Source organism: Oenanthe melanoleuca, chromosome 8 (assembly GCF_029582105.1).
Source record: "Oenanthe melanoleuca isolate GR-GAL-2019-014 chromosome 8, OMel1.0, whole genome shotgun sequence".
NCBI lineage: Eukaryota > Metazoa > Chordata > Aves > Passeriformes > Muscicapidae > Oenanthe > Oenanthe melanoleuca.
In genome coordinates this window covers 6,248,980-6,266,216 of record NC_079342.1, presented here as the reverse complement: position 1 = coordinate 6,266,216, position 17,237 = coordinate 6,248,980, and the positions used below count along the sequence as shown (strand labels likewise).

At 37.2% G+C, this 17,237-nt stretch overlaps 1 long non-coding RNA gene across 4 annotated transcripts in view; it reads left to right on the top strand.

The window, feature by feature from the left end:
- The window catches only part of LOC130256373 (uncharacterized), a 59,242-nt gene extending 42,233 nt beyond the window's left edge, over positions 1-17,009 (top strand). For 2 of the 4 annotated variants that reach the window (XR_008841098.1, XR_008841101.1), the window contains exons 4-5: positions 12,723-16,233; positions 16,318-17,009. This is a non-coding gene — a long non-coding RNA (uncharacterized LOC130256373). The remainder of the gene's footprint in view (positions 1-12,722; positions 16,234-16,317) is intronic. The other 2 variants (XR_008841100.1, XR_008841099.1) reach the window with 2 other exon arrangements.
- The last annotated feature ends 228 nt before the right edge of the window (positions 17,010-17,237 follow it).

The following is a 17,237-nucleotide window of genomic DNA, read 5'->3' as shown; positions in this document are numbered from 1 at the left end:
AGTTCACAACAGAAAGAGAGCTCCAAAGGCTATTATTTCCCTTTTTCCAGTGCATTTTTGCAACATATTTTTTAGTTTTATCTTTAGAGTCCAGCTGGAAGCATGCTTCTGTTGCCAGTTGGTTTTCCCCTATAAACTCCCTCCCTGGTGAAGGGAAAATGCAGAACAGTGGTGCAGTGGTGGGAGAAGCAGGAAAGTAAACGGGAAAAATACAAACAGAAGCAACAGAAGCAGTAGTGCTACCAGAGCTGTGTATTAGGCAGCATCTTTTTAGTCATAATAACTCTTCAAATGCACCTCATCATAAGCTATTACACACCACACCTCTCACAAGAATAGGCATGTTTGCAATGTTTCTAGGCTCTCATTTTACACAAGAAACCTTTGTTCTCCTTGTCTCAAAGTAACGAATGAAAAATCAAATGAAAGTCAGCAAGATTCTTACTATAGCATATTTGTACAAGTAGTTTTTCCAAGTATGCCCAAAAGGCATCTAGAGAGGAGTAACTAAATTAATTTAAATTACCTGATCTTCTGAACAATACACAAAAATCAGCATAAAGTTTCAGCAATAAAACAGTCAAACATGGGTAAGGAAGCTCAAAACCCAGTTCACTTTTCTCAAAGTCAATTTAAAAGGAAAATATTTCAGGAAATCCCCACCTGAAAAGGAAAGCACTCCTTTATTGCACCAACTAAAGTTGACAGACAAAGAAAATTGCATAGCACTTCTTAAAGTTCAGCTTTGCAGATAGGAAAGGCTAAAACTCTTACACTGAGGGTAAATAATATAATCCAAAACAAGGGTTATCAAAGAAGAAAAACTGCCTTAAGGATTATAGGTATACATATATAGGTATATATGCTCCCACTAGTAATTCTCCATATTAATAATCTTTAAAAAAGAAATTTCTCTCAGAGACTTTTTCAACATTTAGCTCCAAAAAAGGGCTTGTAAGATACAACAAGTCTTCTGTTTTTGTCTGTCTTGAAAGAGTAATAAACTCTACAGTTTGCTACATATAAATATTATTTTCTTTTATATTCTCAGATTTACTTTTCAGTGTAAGATCTATCAAAAAGAATCTGCATTCTAAAAATTCTTTTCAGACCCTCAAATTCATATGATAATGTTTTCAGCTATCAAAATCATATGCATAAATACTTGGTTCATACATTCATATTTCTAGAATTAGCAGTTGAAGCTAAGATTTTCATAATGGAAACAGACTTTGGGTCTCTGGTTTACCTGCTGAAGCTCTTCCTGGGAAACTATGGAGCTGGAGAAAACACATCCTGCATGCAGATTTCTTGGCTGTGCAGTATCACACATCATCCAGGAGCTGTCACTTCAGCAGAAGGAGCAATATCAACTCGGGCCTATGAGGAAAGAACACCCAACAAAGAATACATTAGCTCCTTAGTTAAGGACAAGAAGAGTCAATCATAACCCATAATCATTGCAGCCACTTCCTAATTAGAAGGCAAAGGAGAAGTGTACCGAAAATAGGTTAGAGCAACCAAAGGTCTGAATTTACAGTTTAGCTAAATGCTGCAGTTGTCTTCCAAGAATTGATAAACAAAATATCCATAGAGCTTTATATCCAGAAAATACATAGGAACTAGGCAATTTATATCTAGGCAATGCATAAGGAACTGTACACACAAAAATACTTTCAGAAATCTGCAAGTTGAAGATAGTCCTCCTAAACTATATGGGAGGATAATGAGAGCCACAGGCCTAGAACTGCAGCCTTTAGACTTCTGCTGGCCTTACAACAATATGGCCAGAAACTCTCTCCTGGAATTTGGCCTTGAAAACACTCCTCTGCCAACTGACAAAGGAACAGGCACTTGTTCTGCCTCTCTCTGAAGGAACTGCATACCCACCCAGGGCACAAACCTTGGATTTCAAACTTAAACCCACCCCCAGCCACAAGATGTTGTGATTGAGGGATCCTCCCAAATGTTTCCTCAAGAAGAACAGAACAATTTAAACATTGATTTGGCAACAGAGAATACATCTGGTAATCGAGATGCCATCTTCCCTGATGTTTAGGATTTGCTGTGGTGCCTGCTCAGAGGAGCAGAAAGCAGAGGGAAAGGGATCTGCACACACTGTCCTGTGCAAGACACGCTGAAGTGAGGCCAGTGGGGCATTTCTGCAGAGAGGGCTCAGCTCCAGCCTGGCCCTAGCAACACATAAGTTATCTGGCAGATATTTTGTGGACAGTGGCTTTGGCCTCCTCTATGGTGCGACAAGCACTGAATGGGCCATTTTGAGAATTCAGATATTGTGATACAGTGTGATAATTAAGCACCTTAACCCAGCTCTGGAACACATTTAACAGAAATACAGAAGCTTGATCAGTCTTAAACTAGGCTAATTTTGTTATGATTGTTTTAAATGCCTACTAAAAATTATCTGCATATTTTAAGTGTGATTGAAAAATTAATTCTATTTCTTCTTATACAAACAAATGGCTCTTAGCATTTTCAGAAAGGTCCCTGGATTCTATAAAAACTGGAAATGCCAGGAAGATACAATTGCAATTATGAACGAATTTGTTTGCACATTTACTATCAGCATTACTTTTTCTGAGTTTAATTTTAATATTACACCATTTCAACTCCCAGCATGGCAACTGTGCACAAATATCATCTGGGTGGTGAATGCTGGGGGCAGCTGAACTACTTTATAGGAGATCTGCTGGATGGTGTTCTGTGCACGTGCAAGGCAGTATGATATCAGTGCTTAGACCTGACTGCAAGCAAACCGGTTCCTTAAAACAGAGGAATTTCTAAATTAACAGAGCTAAAGGTCTGGCAGGTGAAGAACTACATGACAAATACTACATCAACTGAGCATAAAAGCATTCCATGTAATAGAAGATACCCACACTTTGAGACCAGGGACCAGTTTAACTCCTTAACCATGCAGGATGGCAAAATATTTGTTACATAACAGCAACTTCACATGGCATCTTTACATCCTGCCATCTTTTCACTGAAGAACAGAACATTAGACTTCTACCGACTCTGAGAGACGGGGAACGGAGCCAGCAGCAATATTTAGCACAGAGTGACTGATTTCTGGCACCATCTACCTTCTCTGCAACAGGAATCTGGCAGCCTGGAAAGTGCTTTTCAAAGATACTGATTGAATAAGTGCTATACAAAGGCTCAAGACAGCACAAGAAAGAATAAGAAATAAAGTAGTTTTGGGGCTTAAGACCCTTTTTTTTTTTTTTTTTTTTTTTTCTTTTTTTCTCCCAATAAAGATTGTGAGGTAAAAATCCTGGGCAGAATACCAAAGTCAAGAGAATGAAGACTCTGTTCATCATTCAGATTCTGACTATGCAACTCTGCCAAATATCTGTAATATATGGAAGTATTAGACACAAAGAATCCATAATGCAACCAAGACTATTAATTGTTCATTTTCATGAGACATGGCATAATCTGAAAAGAACAGATTTGTTTTGACCAGTGGGACTATTCCTAATTCCACTCAGGAACTGCAAAATTCCAATGATTATTTGTAACTACAGTGGATTTATACTCATTCATTGCACTTAAGGAGTTTTGGACACTAGAAACTTCAAGCCACCGTCACCAGCTCTGTGTGGAGAACTACTGACTATTTGAGAAAAGCAGCCATGTTTTGTGCTGATCATCTAAATTCATTAACTTTGAATTGAATGCTTGTGCTCTGCAAAATTTTGCAGAAACATATTTACTTGGCAGCCTGAGGACGTTTACAGACACACACATTGGTAAACCAGAAAGGAAGATAAATAAGGTTGGTTTATATCCTCAGTAGAGGAGGAAATAGCAGAGAAAAAGGAGGGGAAAAAAAAGTCTTTCTGGACTATACCAGACAAGCAAGCATAGTGCCTCCAGTTCCCACAATATAACTTTCTTTCCATTTGCCTGAAATCACCTGTAATGTGCTTCAAGGAGCTAATCCCTACACATTTGGTTTACCTGGCACAGGCCCAATAATAGCAAGGATTCTCAAATACATTAGGAGCCCAACCCACTTTCTCACTTCGTCTTTTCAACTGCATGTGACCACAGCTACTGAAAATAGAAAATTAGCTATGTTAACGCACAAGTCTCCTAGATGGAAAAAATGGAACATAGTTACATGCTTTTTCCTATAATCCACTTAAGGGAATATTTCTCTCCCTCAGGGTCATAACATATTCAGTTAAGGCAGTTTCTCAGTAAAGAGGTCGAGGGCTATTCTGCAGTTCATTCATTCATGATCAGCTCTGGTTTTGTGATATCATCCAATAACTAAAGTGTAAATGCAAGGGAGGCATCGCTGCTTACGAGTTTTAATGTATTCTAAAGGTATTTTATTTAAAGAAGAGTCTTATGTTCTCTTATCCCTAGATAAGCAGGTTTTTTAGACTCCATATTTTCCACTCCTTTTGGTTGTGCTAAGAAGGACCATATATTTTCCATGACACAGGGACGTATGATGAGTGAAGATTAGTAAGTCAGTATTTGATGTGGCATGAATAAGAGTATCCATGTGGGAAGGAATTTCAAGATTTAGATCTAAGAACTAAAATGCACCTGATCTGAACCACAGGCAAAAGTCTTAACCAAAATTTGAAACTATCCTCAAAGTCAGTACCCGTTATTTGAAGACACTTTATACTCTCTGAACAGTTACAGATCAAAATGAAAGAGCAAGCAAAGCAAAATGAGGTAATGAGAGCAAAGCAGAGAACATGTTCATAGAAGGGAAAGGGAAATTGAGACATCTGTCATTAACATCTGACTCGGATGTCTCTTAATGGGTTTATATTCAGTTCTTTGTTATTCAGCTGTAATTGCTACAAAGAATGAGTTTTTACATCTCAGAATATTCTAGGTTGGAAGGCACCCACAGGGATCATCAAGTCCCACTTGAGTGAACAACCCATAGGGAAGTGAACCCACAGCCTTGGTGTTGGCACCACACTCTCACCATGTCCAGAGCTAAAGTATCTTGGCCTATTGCACAGTGTTCACCTGAAGAGAAACTCCAAGGAATTCATCACCAAGATTCTGGTGGTATTCTTACACTCAGATTTCAATCTTCAGTGATGCACAGAAGAAACGCACTGGGATGCAGCAATTCCCCTGAGTGTCAAGGATAGAGAATTTTTTAATCCCTTGGTTCTTTTGAAATTCTCTGATGCAATTTCAAGGTAATATATTGTTTTTAAAAGCCTGATATGAAATTCTCTAGAAAGCAAGAAGTTAGATCTCCTGATATGCACACATCCAAACCTCTGTCTCCTGCATTCTCATCTATCAAAATGTTGCAAATTTAAAAAAAAAAAAAAAAATTCAAACTCATAAACATCAGAATGTACTTCATTTATGTAAGTATTTGCAGAAAACACATTATGCAGGTAATCCAAGATAATCATAAAGAGCTGAATGACATTCTAATCCAGACATTCAGGAACCCAAAATAGGTGCTTAAGGATTGGAAAGAAGGCAAAGAACAGAGGAGACAGTAAAAGTGCTAAAAGCATTATAGGAACCTTTATATTTTATATTCAGGTGAAGTTTGTCATGAGCAACCCACTCCCTTTTTGCACTGAATAATTTTACATTTTCATATCACATCTCAGATACACATATCAAAGACAACTTTCTAATCTTGCAAGTGTGCTTAGAGAAAAGGAAAAGGAGAGCAGAAAAAACCAATAAACTCTCCCCTCCCCCTTGGCCTCACCTTACTGGCCAACACTTCTCATTTTTATCTAATACCTGAGGAATTCTCCTCCTAGACAGAGGAGAAGACTGAAAGGAGGTAACTGATTTGTATGTGCATTCTATTGTCGTTTTATTTTATAAATTAAAATTTATATATATATTTCTTCCATAACAGGCAAAATTGCAGTTCTAGACAAAAAAGTATCTAGGATCTGATACTTTCATTGGCTTGTTAAATGAATTTTATATTCATTCTAGAATCTAGATCTCAGAAATCATTTGTCTTCAAGTTCCTCCCAGATTTTATCTCAGAAGTATGGTGAATCACTAAGTATTTCAGCTGTTTGCTCTCCTTCCTTACCTCACTGTGTTTGACATTAGATTAGCAGTGCTGTACATACCATGTGACAATAATACTGAGCTCAAGACAGGACCCTCATGTGCCAAGAATAAAAATAAATCTATATTTCACAAGAAAATTAAGTTCCAGAAACATGAGACTGCCTATATCCCTTCTTTGGACATATTCTATCCTTCCTTCCATCCTATTCACAAATTTATTTCTTCCTCAATCTTGTACTTCATCTCCCAGGCCTTTCGTGACAGCTTTTGGAACCTTAAACCAGTCTCAATCGATAGGTTGAGGTCAGCTGTCAGATCCATGGGATCAGAAAGATCAAAACACATTTATCCAAAGTTTAAGTGCAGTGCCCTATTCAGACAGCTATGCTGCCTGCTAGTTATCAGGTGGAATTGAAAACAAAAGTTATATTAAAAGGCAGCAGGATCATTATTTCTCCTTTCTGCCCCACCTCCTCAAGTGCCTGAGGTCATTTTCCACAACAAAAATGAAAGCCCTTCTTGAAAGTGTTTTTGTGCTAAGCAGCAGTGGTTAATTTCTTGCAACTAATTAGTTATTCAAGTGAAAGTATAATGATCCTCCAACTTGATTGAAAGTGCTTCAACTGAGTTTCCTGCTAACAGCATATGCCTAGAAAAGATGCAATAAATCAGCAGGGTTATGGAAATCTTTAAACAAAAGCAAGTCTATGACAGGAACCCATTAAAGATATAGCCATGTAATATTTATGCACCTAGCTGACTTGGGCTTTTAACCCAGCACTTTCAGCTATAGCTTTTTAGCACCTGGGTCATATTCAGTAACAATGAAATTCACCCTATCTTCTAAGAGCCAGCACAATGTCTCTGCTTTAGGTGTTCAGAGTATAGAGTTACCAAAGGGCTTAAAGGATGAAACTTCCCTTCAAATGGAATTTCATCCAGATATTTCTAAATAAATACACAAATATAACACCTTTGAACAGCACAGAAAATGTAATCTGTGAGCCTTAAGCTCCCTAATAACCTTTAGCAAGAAAAGAGGCAGGTATTGACACAAGATTGGTTTATAAATCCAGGGAGATACCAATGCAGAAACAAAACTCCTCAGAATAGCCAATATCACCTATGATTGTTCAGATTATTATTTGTGATTAGGAGTGGTTACTGGATGGTGATAGGGGATCTCTTGAGACATTTTCAGAGAGTCCTGACTGTGCAAAATGCAATCCACTTACTCCTAAACATACTAATTCATTACAGGGTTTGCATTTAAATGTGTTGGGTACTGCAGAAAAGCAAGATCCTGTGGTGGAAAAATGCATTTTGGTAATGTTTGAAGCTTCTGGGTGCTACAGATGTACTAATCTGTTTAAATCTCCAAAACAAAGAGATATTTCACTTTCTTTTTTCACATTAAATTGTCTGCATATGTGCTTGCATGTATTTTTAAGCTACACATAAGAGCACATGAAGCAAAGAGAATGGTTTAATTTATTAACTTATTTGGCTGTACATGCTTTCCCTCATCCCATTCACTCATTTACTTCATTGCCATCTCAGTCTTCCCACAGTTTTAAAAGACAGAATTTGGTTTCACAAACCAACTTGAGTTGAGGAGTCAAATACAATTTCCTGGCCTACCTTTCCTTGCTGCAGCAAACGGCAGCAAAAAGGGAAAACCTTCCTGTGAGGTTGGAAAAGGTAGACTTCAGGGAAAGGTGTAGGAACTGCAGTTTACTTGGGACTCTGGGAGATGGGGATTGAAGGAGAGAGAAAAAGAAACCAGACATCACTCCCCCTTTCCACTAAATTTAACTTTATCTTCATGATAGGTTTTTGGACCAATGACCACTTTCAACTCACACCTTCTGTTGGAAAAATAAATTAAAAGTCCAGCTTTATTTTATCAATAGAAAGTTTAAAGTGGTCACTGGAGCACAAAGCTCTTCAAAGGGTAGCTGAGCTCAACAAGGACAAGGAGGAGGATGTTGCAAAAGCCACAAAAACACAGACAGATTACATACCATTAAAGGCCATGCCGTTTTTCAGTTTAAAAAAAAAAAAAAAAAGGCCTTTAGAGCAGTTGTGGTAATTTCTATTTATTGTGGGCTATTTTTCTTTGGAAAAATATATATTACTTAAAAAAAACTCCACCAGAGGAGGAAAAGGTGTTTTGTGTTTGTGTGTGTCGGTCTTGATAAAAAAGAGTCACCAGACAATAGTAAATTAACTAGGCATTTGCTCCCTGACTACACGGGATTATGTTTCACATTTGTGCTGCAAATCATTGGATGCTGTACAAGTAATTGTACTGCAATGGGTTTTGCTATGCTAAATATTTTAACTGTGTGCCCAGTCCTTCAAAGTCTGAGCTTATTCTGTGTTCAGAGCTCTCTAGAGTTGAGTCAATAGCATATTTGTTTTGAATGGCTGCTCCTAGATAACAGTAACAAAAATCCAAAACTTGTTTACATCATTTATCATGCCTAAGAGCCTAACTTGAGACATTAAAAAAGCCATACAACAACCAAGCAGAAAAACGCAAACCATTAGAATAGTTTCTATTGGGGAAAAGAAGTTACACCAAAAAGCAAAAAGAATGGTTTGCCAACTCTGGACCAAGAACTACTTTGTTTTTAAACTGGAGCAACGACTGACATAAAAAGACTTCAAGGAACTTCCTCCTCTCCCTGAAGATACTCATGAGCCTTTCTAGTGCCCCAGACCTGATCATGTAGTGATTGCAAGGATAGGCACATCTTGTGGGTCCTAAGCAGAAGCCCTTGTTCATCAGAGTGTGCAAAATGTCACAAATGTCAAAGACTCAAAACAAACCAAATGAGGCAATTCCATCAATCCTAGGAAAACTGTTCCCATCTGAGCAGTACCTTCAGCTCTAACAGGCAGTTACATCAGCTGTGTAGCAAATGCCCCTAGGCCTATTTTCTTAACTTTTATTGCTACCTTAAGAACAAGACTTTGCCAACATTGATGCACAGACACTCATGGAGTGTTCAACACATTCTCAAATTGCATTTGTGGTCTAACTTCTGTAAAGTGTGGTGATATTCTTGGGAACAAAGATGAAGCATAATTTCTCATCTGTTTCAAATTGCACATGAAAAATACCAAGGATGTTAATAACAAATAGATTTACATACAGAAATTTCACAAAGCAAAAGAAATGCAGAAATGCCAAAATACAATTATAGCAAAGGAAATAATGCAACCAGGCAATGATTTGCCATCCTCACATTTCTAGAATCACAGTTCTAATTGTTAGAATCCAGGGCAGGGTAGTAGACACAGTATTTAAAAAAATACTGTCTTTCATATCTCTATGCTACCTTGAGAGCTCCTGATACCTAATCTGGAAGCAGGCAGAACTCAAAAAGCTGCCTCTTTTCCAGTGAAGATGTGACTTCCCCTCTAAGGGCCTGGGGCACTGTGCCTCAAAAGCTAATAGCTTGAGCTGTGTGCAATAGCCCTATATTGTTTATATAGCACTTCACATGTTCAAAGCACTATGAGATATCAGCCATCACTACACTTTTATGAGGCTTTAAGTATTACCCACTAAACATCAGGGTTCAAATTACTTGCTCTTGATCAAAAGAAACTTTGTGCAGCAGGACCATAATTATTTGAATTTGGTAAGTCTCTCAGACCATTCCTATGGCAACACAGAATGAAGAGGGGGATGGGATATTCAAGCCAATTGCTATTGCACTCTACTCCGGCAGCGAGATGGACACTTGGAGGATCTCTTAAGCAAACCTACACACACAGCATCTTTTATAGAATATTCTAGAAAATTATTTAAAAATCAGAAGCAAAAATTAAACAAAAGGTTTTGAAAATCCACAAGCATGTTTTTCTAAATGTGTCTATTTCACACATTCACTCTGAAGAACATATAAGAAAACATGCAAACAGTACTTAAGTACTTCAGAAATTCTAAAAGGAGGTTCTGAATTCATTCTGAAGCAGTTTGGGAATTTTTATACCAAGAAGATTGGTAGGCAGCTTAAAAGCAAGTCCATTTTCTGCAGAAAAAGAACTATAGTCTTGTGTCTTATGGCTGACTACAGTAGAACTCAACTTTTTAAAATATAGACTGTTTTTGCTCTCCATTTTTATACATATATTCTTCCCACGAAAATTTAGCTACACTGACATTTATATCACTAGTCTCCAAGTATCAATTCTCTGTTCCCGAAAAAGGATACAAACACAAAAGGAGATGTTGAAAAACAACCAATGTATCCACAGTACATATGACAACCAAATAAAGGCAACATAAATGCTAAACAGGATAGATGCTGAAGGTTCTTCTCTTTACAAGTGAAACACTTTATCCAAAATTCTTAGCACTGAGAATGAAGACAGAATATGAAAACTCTTATCCTCTGCCTTTCCATCCTGTGCCAATCCTATCCTACAATGTTGTCTTTCCCACCTCTTACATTTTGCCTCGTACACAGCTCTGGTTTCCATATACACAATATGTTTTCAGAGCACAGCTTCACAGTTATTGCCTTAGAACCTTGCCTGCAGAATCACGTGAGAAATAGATCATATTAATAAGACAAAAACGTAGACCACTACACACAGTCCAGATTCACCAAAGAAAAGGATGTCTGTTTAAAGCTTTCATAGGAAGGGGGAGGGAAAGAAATTCTCTTCAAATACAGGAATGAGTGCAGACAGAATTACTAACATAACCTTTTGTTTTAGACAGGTTGATCCTGTTGCTATGAATATTTACCCTCTATCTTACAACTTCTGCTTGGCTTTTTTCAGGTACAGGCCACACAGAACTAACTCTATGCCAGACTATGCTTGCAATTTCTACTGTTTTGACTAACATTGCCTGAAAAGTTAAATTACAGAAATATTTGCTAAAATAGTAAAGTTTAAGTATAACATCAATAGGGGAGCATTACTTCATGGACATTAATGTAAGAACCAGTTACCATATTCCATCCATTGATCTAAAGAACAGATGTTTATATATGATTTATGGACACTGAAATATGTGCATATCTTCCATAAATAGTAATGTGCTCCAGTAAGAAAGAGTGGAGAATTGTGATCCAAAAGAGGGAAATTGCAGGCAGTATTAGAATTTATGTACCAATTTTTTGGCTTTAAATAAAATGCAAATCTCATAGAGCCAGGGCCTGAATCCTGTATGCTGGAAAAGTGCTTACAATTTCAAACAGGACTAACAACATGAAGTAATAAATTGCAGTTGGGCTCAAAAGTGCAGATATAAAAGTCTGTTTTAGAACAGGAGTGCAACTATGGTTTGTTAAAGAAGAGTAACAATTTATATTGATTGAGACGCGATAAATCTAAACAGTGAGCAAAAAGCCAATATTGCTGTGTGTACTTTCACATTAAATTTGGGCTTGGAAACTTCTTTAGTATCAAGATTTAATAAAATACTAATCAGGTAAAATTCTAATGGGCAAAGCATAGTTTTGAGCTCTGCAATTAAATTATTTTTAGAAGCGCAATCAAATATTTGATTGAACTAATATCACTGCTGCTCCTCACATTTGTTCTATTCCTAAATTAGCTTGGCTAATCAGTATCCCACCTCATAGCCTGTGTTGTAAACAGGTAGTATTAGCTGATGGGTTTCATTTCAAGAGCACAGGCAATTTTTTGACAGCAAACTTACTCAAAAACTTGGTCAAAGCCTACAAACAAATGAAGCAGAATGTTTGGAGATGTCACAGTTCCTGGGCCATCAGAACTCTGATAAGACTGAATGAACTTTAGATCATTCTGTGATGGCTATGCATGTCAAACAAGTTTTGATTTAGCTTAAAAACCACTTTTGTGGACAATATTTCAACTCAAAGTGTCTTCTGTTTTTCCACCCTCTTATTCTATGAGGAATGTACATAAAAGCAGCCTTGTAGAATGCAGAATTTAAAGAAGACAATCACAATTTTTTGCTCCTGTCTCAGGCTGGCATGCATTAGTGCTTCAAGATGTTATGCAGCTGCTACTTTTCCCCAGAGATGGCTGTACTCCAGTAAATGATGAAATACTCCCTCAAGCATCTCTTTTTTTCCCACCCCCTGCCCCCCCAGAAGCGGGTAACAGAGATGTTTCCATAGGTCCAAGGCAACATGAAAACATGGTGAATGTGTGGTTGGATTTCTTGAAGAATATTAGCCTTAGATTTACTGCATGAGTAATTAGGAGCTGCTGCTAGACTCCAATACACTGCAGAAACAGCTGCAGCTAGTGTCTGTAGAATACAGTGAGTCTTAGATTAGTGATTGTTATTTGATTCTGTTCTTGCAGCTTTTAAGATCACAGAAGAAACAAATACTTTTCATTTTGTTGTCTTGATAGCTGCACCGATTTTTTACTTTCAGCATATAACTCGAAATCATCTAAGAACAAATTGAATTTCTAATAACTACAGTCAACTGGATTTAATTCTTTTCAGTGGGAGCACAGCCGTGTCTATACTTACTGAGATTTAGTACTACTATTGATTTATTGAAAGTAAAATGTCAATACAACATGAAAATCTGTCGTTTTAGAAAGGTTTAATAAAAAAGATGAACACAACACAAAAAATTGAAAATATAAGAACCAATAACGTATCATTCTAATTCACTTTTTTCCAGATGAGCATCCAGTGTCAGCTGGTTCAACGCAGATGCCACTGATATCAATGGAGCTGTGTCAGTTTACTCTAGCTAAGAATCTGATCCCAAGTGTGCTGCTGCCAATTTTAGACCCTGCCACTAGAATTCACTTTTGCAAGGCAATTAAAAAAAACACTTCCACATATTGCACTTCTTCCTGTACCAAAGTGTAGAACTGGAAGTCTGTTGACAGACTGTGGGAGAGGGCAAGTGGAAGGTGGAAGTAGCCAACAACTGCATCCATGAGATAACTTTGCAGTATCAATATGAACAGTGTTCTGTTGTCTTCCTTTTATACAAACAAATATTTGGCTTCAAAAAGCTTTAACTCCACCTTCCACTAACAAACAATTCCATGTCAGCAAAAGAAAAATGATGCTGTAATCTACGTTGAGTATCTACCTTACAAATTTGTTAACACGGTATTTTAACCAGTATGCAATCCAGATAGACTGTTTCAATGCACCATTAGAAAAAGTACTTAAAGCTACAAGAGCCCCAAGGCTGAGTTCTGTCTCTTCACCTAAGTATTTGCACCAAAGCAATCTCCCTGCTGTAGCAGCAGTAAGACTGGTAACAGTTCTAAGGCAGCTATTTGAAGTAGCCTGCAAGCCAGACTTCTGGCTGGCATCCTTCATATCTCATCTATCAATTGTGTAGGCAAGAGAGGAGGAAGAAAGGAAAAGGTGGGGAAATAAGCAGGGCAGAGTAGTACTTGACAGTTCCACCAATTCTAAGCAGGAAGAGGGAGCTTTTGCCTCATTTTTACAAAAGGTAGTTGTTAACATGAGTGTATTGTATAACAACTGCCCAGTATTAACCAGTACAATGAAGTTGGAATGTTGGTCTTTTGATTCAACATAGCAAGGTCAAAATGGAAAAGGCAATTAATTAGAACCAAAGACGCAGTTCACATAGTATTGAAATAATTGTCTATTTGTGCAGCGCAACAACCATATCTTCAATTTAGGTCAGGCCATCAAGAGGAAAAGGACGGAAGACTGAAGATGAGATGCTCTACTTCACACAGTTGCCCTCTGGAAGGACTTGCAAAGGCAGTCACTTAAATTAAGTACAGGTCATCAGAGAAGATATCTAATCTATTCCTAAGACAGGCAGCTCTAGCAGCCCAAATCCCTATGGCCTTTGCAGCTACACAATGAACTACTTCCTCATGTTCCTCTGTCAATTCATGTTAGGTTCCAGTTTTTTTAAAGCGATATTTCATGTACATCATGACCCTATTGCTCAAAGCAAGGAAAGTGCTTTGGTTTATTTATGACCTACTAACCTTAAATAAAAAAAAAAAAAATACATCCAATCTGAATGTTCACATGAGCCTTCAGATCTGAAATAAAATTTAAAATAAAGCTGGCATTTGTAACAGCTAGCTAAGCCTGGTAAGGGATTTAAAAAAAAAAAATGAAAACCAGATGAAAGAAGATGAAAGCATATTTACCCTGCATAACCTTCACACGTCAGGAACCAGGGCTGGAACCCAGAAATACCTTTGTACTTAAAAGTTTCAGCTTGTTTCAGAGGTGACCAAGGAAATACTGAGGTTTTCCATGATGGGGGGATGGGGAGGCAATAAAAGCAACCTGTGAAAGTAATTCCTTCTGAGATGCAATCTACCCAGCCACTAGCTCTACACAGCTCCTTCTCCTTCACCCCATCACAATTGTCAGATATCAGCCAGGCAAGCCCCCATACTGACACATGAAGTGACAGATGGAAGCAGGCAAAAAGGGCATAGGCATGAGTACTGAAAGAAATTACATACAGAAAACAAGCTAATAATGGGGCAGATCTTAAACATGAGCAACCCTAAACCATAAAGTTAATTCATTTTGCTAGAACAATGTTGAACAGATGCACATGCACATCAGACTGAGTTGGAGAGCCTTATTGTCTCATCACTCATGCCAATGTGTAGAGGTCTTCTCCTAACATCCATGGAATTAAACCTTTGAAATTTCAGTACAAATAAAGGGTGAAATAAAAATAATCTAAGCTAAAGTACTGGCAGCAAACATCCTGTGCTGCTGTATTGGGAAAGAAAGGTGGACTGCCAGATTTAATTAAAATCTATTTGATTTAGCTATATTCATAATCACAGTGGCCTTCATAAATAAAACACATCTAATCTACCATAAAGAAGAAAATTAATTGATTCTATTTTTGTCTAGTTCTCCAGTAGGCTATATTAATGACTTTTAGTTAAATTAGATGAAAAATACAGTTGAGTTAAACAATGTAATAAATACCTCTATAGGCAGAGCAATTAGTTAAAAGAAAGTTAGGACAAACTTGTCTTAGTATTTGTTTACAAAATAGGCTAGGGTAGCACACTGATGTACTCAGGGTTCCCTTAACACAAGTATAGACAAAACCCCAAACATTTATTAAGTCTTATAAATAACAACAGATGGATGAGGGAGAGGGCATCTTTAAGCAAAGGATAAGGTAAACAAACAAACAGCAATTCATAAAAGTCAATGAATCAGTCACATAGTTTCATCACAGTTAAGAGCCAACCTAACAGAAAAGAATTCTGACAAGCTGAGCTTCAAGAACACCTGCATAAGAACGCTGCTCACAAATGAAAATAAGGTAAAATTTCTGGATTACCATGTTTTGCCTTCTTATCCAGCCTCTAAAACCCTTCTACAACACAAAAAACTACAACTCTAGTTTAAGAAAATATTACTTATTTTTATTATAATTAGAATGGTTGAGTTGGAAAGCTCAGAAAATTAGGAAAATTGTTGCATTACTGTGGAAATTTTTAAGAATAAGGACTTTACTGTGTGATGATCAGCTAGGTGTGCAAAGCATGCTGACATTTTAAAAAATGAAAATAAATATAGGTCAAGCTTTGATATGTACTCACCTTTTTTCCTCCTGAAAACCATCAGAACAGGTTCTGCATGTGTGAAAATTTGTAAGAATAAAAAGGTCTGTCTCTGAGATGTTTTTGAAAAATTAAGCTTCTTTAAAGGAAATCTATTTTTCATCAATCCTGAACAAGTTTAATCAAATTGAACCATGTCAATAGAAGAAATTTTGCTAAATTGAGCAATCTCTAATTGGCAACACTAATTTGTAAAAATCTTAGCCAGCTCTGTTCATTTATGGGATCTCATGTTTTGTTTTACTGTGAAGTTCAGTCTTGTGAAATAACAGACAACATTAATCTACTCATGCCTGGATCGCTAACCTTTATTTTTAAACCCTCAATAACTGAAATATATTTTCTTTTCTTAGAAAGAAGTCTGGGAAACTGCCAGCTCCTTGCAGAAAAGACTGAAAGATGATGGGCAGAGAAGGGTGTTGGTAAGACAAAAATGATTGAAGTTGCATCATCTGTATGATTAAATTCACTTTGTGAATTTTGATTTTCCCCCCCTACTTTCAGACATTTGAGGATGCAGTCAAGTCAATGGAGTTCTGTTGTAGTGGTTGCTTCAGTGAACATTCAACGCTGTCGGTGAGTTTGGAATTAAAGTGAAAACCATCGACCGTTGATTGTACCCTCCAGCTAACCATCCTCCTCCTTACTTCATGCTTTCAGGCCTTAACACCGAAGATAGCAACCTAACCATCACACGATGTTTCTCCCTCACCCTGCCAAGCTTTACAAAAAGGTCACAATCAACATTCATTGCTGTCGGTGGGTTTAACTATGTGGACAAGCTCACTGAACAATGAATGCAACTGTGGCCCCACATTTTACAGTTGCTGTTGAGAGGAGCAGCAGCTCTGAAGGCAATAGTGAGAAGCAAACACTTTTTATAAGCTATAGGTTTTTGGTCAGAAAAATAGTTGGGGGTATCCCACTTTTTGCTTGCTTGGTTTTGAGTGTGTTTAACTTAGCTGACTGGAAGAGAAAGCCCACTGCCTTTTTCTGGGGTGTTAGCTTCACAGGGTTCAATACCACTGAAAATGTGTAAATTTTTATTTAGTATGTATGCAGAAAAACAACAGGACAGGATGCTCTGTATATCCGCTCCTAAGGACTCTGACATAAGAGGAAAGAATATTTAATTGACATTTAACTAGGCATTGTTGAAGAGTTCAAAAGTTTATTCCATACTTGTCATGACAAATACAGCTGAGAAGAAATGGGATTTAAGAGTTACAAATAAAAATGTTACATAAAAATATTAATTAATTTTACATGAAGCTGATTTTAAGAACACAAATACTACTGCATTTGCTCTTTTTAGGGATCTGAAAGATGACAGAGAAATTTATATCCAGAAATAATAAAAAAATCCAAAAATAACGGAAAAGTCGTTTAATTGTAAAGTTACTGTAAACTGAGTACCTATGTCACACTCTGATTTTTGCGATAAGAAAATAAAGTGCAAATAAGCCCACAATTGTGTCCTTATTCCTTTATAACCCTTTATTAACCTGGTCAGACACACAGAAGGATAAGCATACATTTCTCACCTCATCATTTCTCAATCATCCAAGGTAAGTTCAGCC